This window comes from Colossoma macropomum, unplaced genomic scaffold (assembly GCF_904425465.1).
Source record: "Colossoma macropomum unplaced genomic scaffold, Colossoma_macropomum, whole genome shotgun sequence".
In the NCBI taxonomy this organism is placed as follows: Eukaryota; Metazoa; Chordata; class Actinopteri; order Characiformes; family Serrasalmidae; genus Colossoma; species Colossoma macropomum.
Window position 1 is genome coordinate 60,164,012 of NW_023494792.1, and position 3,890 is coordinate 60,167,901.

The window sequence follows — 3,890 nt, forward strand, 5'->3', positions numbered from 1 at the left end:
ACTGCATCGCTCCACTCATTCACACGCAGATAATGGCACGCACAGCCCCGGCCAGCGGGGCCCCCAGAAAGCGGCCCCCAAAACGCAGTGTTTATTCGGGCTAATGTGCGCGTGAGTGATTGATGCTTTGTCTGGCCGCTCGCGCTCGGTCTGGCTGACCCTGGAGGAATGAGTTCCCTCAGCGCTGGCGGACGCACAGGGCGCTCAGTCAGAGGGCAGCGCTCCTGCGAGGGCTTTTCTCCTCCAGCGGAGCACAGCGAGCAGAGCATGACGACAGCAGGGGGGGCAGCGGCGCACAGCGGTGCTGCACGGCGACACGGGGACGCGCAGGCAGCCGCGCTGATTTTACGGCACCCTGCGGGAAACGCGCCGTGGGTGGCCGGCAGCCTCTCCAGCAGGGTCGCATATGCGCACAGATCACCGCTCTCTCTCTCTTCCAGCGGTTTTTTCTCCCTGGCTGGTCGGCTGTGAGAAACTGGCTTGTGCGGGAGACTCTGTCACCCCCTCTGATGAAGCATATTAATCACTCTGCGCTGAAAACAGCGGTGCATTTAATGCTACTTCAATTTTACGGAAGTCCAGAGAAACCTTGAGGTAGATATGGTTTTCTGGACTGTTATCTTGAGATCTTGACTTATTAGTCTTGTGATCACAAGATAATGTATGTTGTTTTCTCGAGACAACTTAAGATCACAGGAAAAGTCACGATCTCGAGAAAATGACCTTTGTTATCTTGAAATCACAAGATGAATACGTTGTGATCATGAGAAAACGACTTTTACCTTCAGATCACAAGAACAACTTTTGTTATTCTGAGATTACAAGAAAAATAAGTTATGATCTCAAGAAAACTTATTTTGAGACCACAAGAAAAATACGTTGTGATCTCGAGAAAACAACTTTTGTTATCTTGAGATCACAAGACAATTGAGTCGTGAACTTGAGAAAACAAACTTTTGTTATCTTGAGATTATGAGAAAAATAAGTTGTGATCTTCAGAAAATGTCATGTTGAGATCACAACTTATTTGTCTTGTGATCTCAAAATAACAAAAGTTTTCTTGAGATAACTTGATAATCTTCATAATCTTGAAATCTCAAGAAAAATAAGTTGTGATCTCGAGAAAATCTTGAGATCGCAAGACAAATGAGTAACGATCTTGAGAAAACAAACTAGTTATCTTGAGACCTCGAGAAAAATAAGTTGTGATTTTAAGAAAACAGCTTTTGTTATCTTGAGATAAAAATAAGTTGTGATCTCAAGAAAATGTGTTATGTTAAGATCACAACTCATTTGTCTTGTGATCTTAGATAACAAGTTGTTTTCTCAAGATAATTTGATAATCTTGATAATCTTGAGATCACAAGAAAAATAAGCTGTGATCTTGAGGAAACAACTTTTGTTATCTTGAGATCATGATAAGAATAAAATGTGATCTCAAGAAAACAACTTTTGTCATCTTGAGATTGCAAGACAATTCATTGTGATCTCAAGATAATCCATAAAATTATAACTACCTCATAATCTCTCTGGACGTCCAAGTCATTCATATACACAGTTTCCACATGAATGGCAATAACTGTGCAGGCGTAGTAAATTTAATTTGTGTAGGAATGCACACATCTATTCGTTTACACGTGTGTACATGTATGTATGCATCATTTTATCCTGTGTATGTCTATATCTATCTAGCTACACTATATGGCCAAAATTATGTGGACACTCCTCCTAATTATTGATTGTATGTGTTGCAGCCACATCCATTGCAAAGAGGTGTATAAATCAAGCACATAGTCATGCAGTCGCCATAGACAAACACTGGCAGTAGTATGGGTCATACTGAAGAGCTCAGCCACCAAGCTGCTGATTGCTGAAGCTCAGAATGCGTAAAAATCGCCTAGCATTTGTTGCACATTGCATTGCTCACTACAGAGTTCCACACTCTGGAAGAGTTCCACACTCCGGAAGCAACTTCAGCACATGAACTTTGCACAAGAAGCTTCATTAAATGGCTCTCCGTGGCCGAGCCACTGCACACAAGCATAAGATCACTATGCGCAATGCCAAGTGTCGACTGGAGGGGTGTAAAGCACGTCACCACTGGACTCTGGAGCAGTGGAAACGTGTTCTCTGGAGTGATGAGTCACGCTTATCTATCTGGCAATCTGATGATGAGTCTGGGTTTGGTGGACGCCAGGAGAACGCTACCTACCGGAATGCATAGTGCCAACAGTAGAGTTTGGTGGAGGAGGGATGATGGGCTGGGCTGTTTTTCAGGGTTTGGGCCCCACAGTTCCAGTGATGGGTGATGTTAATGCTGCAGCACAAAGACATTTTACACAATTATATGCTTCCAAATTTGTGGGAACAATTTGGTGAAGGCATAAAGACATGGTGTGATGAGTTTGATATGGAGGACCTCCAGTGGCCAGCACAGAGCCCTGACCCCAACCTCACTGAACACCTTTGGGATAAACTCGAATGTTAATTGTTAGCCAGGTCTTGGGGCCATCTTTATATTAATGTCCATAGTTTTGAATGGGATTTCCAAGATGCTCAAATAGGTGTGATGGTCATGTGTCCACATACTTTAGGCCATATGATATTTCTATCCATCTATCTATAGACAGATGACAAATTAAGGGAAAAACCAACACAATGTGTCTTAGCAGGCTGTCGGGCCACCCATAAAGTCTCTGGAACTGCACTGGAGGGATGGAACACCGTTCTACCAAAAGACATTCCCTCAGTTGGTGTTTTGATGATGGTTCTCTAACACAACAGTCCAAAATCTCCAAAAATAAAAAATAGATGTTCAACTTGGTTGAGATCTGGCAACTGAGAAGCCCATGGCATATAATTTACATTATTATCATACTCTGCAAACCATCCGGTGACCCTTCGTGCTCTGCGAAGACCACTCCCATCAGGACAGAAACGTTTCATCAAAGGACAAAGGAGATCAATCAGAATATCTTTGTATTGACTTGTACTAAACCTTCCCTCTAAGGACACAAGTGGACCCAAACCATGTCAGCAAAATGCCACAGCATGACAGAGCCACCGGACCTCCTTACTGTAGGGGTCAAGCATTCAGGCTTGTATAACTCACTTGTGGTATACTGCACATGCACTCGCCCACATGTGGAGAATGAGGTGAAGGATGACTCGTCACTTTTTCCCACATTTCTGGAGGCCAGTGCCTGTGGTTTTTGCACCACTGAACTCTCAAATGGTCATTCATCTTCATAATGAGGGGTTTATGCACTGCAGCCCTGCTGTAATATCCCGCTCTGTGTAGTTGTGGACAAGCTGTTCTTGCAGACACAGTCTGATCACGTCCTGCATTGACATTCTCAGTCAACAGCTGCTCTTCTCTTTTTCCTTACATGTCGCACTAAGACTCACTGAATGCGCCCTTTATGACCAAAATTTCCAACCGTATTTATTGACGTACTTTCCATAGATTTAAATGTGACTTTGGTCACTGTTCCTACTGAAACACTAGACAGCTGAGCAGTCTCTGTGACTGAAGCTCTGTCTGTGCTCCAATAATGAGCCCTCAACTTACTTCAGTCTTTTCTTCCCGCCACAAATTGTGGTCAACAGGACCTGCTCATTTTTTGTCACAGAGCATTGTAAGATGCAGCACTGTAACTGTCTGCCTATGTATCTTTCTGTCATCATTATCTATCTATCTATCTATCTATCTATCTATCTATCTATCTATCTACCTATCTATCTACCTATCTATCTATCTGACTACCAGTCTATCTGTTTAGCTATCTATCTGGTCTGTCTGTCTGTCTGTCTGTCTGTCTTCAATAAGAGTTTATTGTGCAGCTCTGTAACTGTCAGTCTATGTATCTCTGTCAGTTTTATTTGTGTCT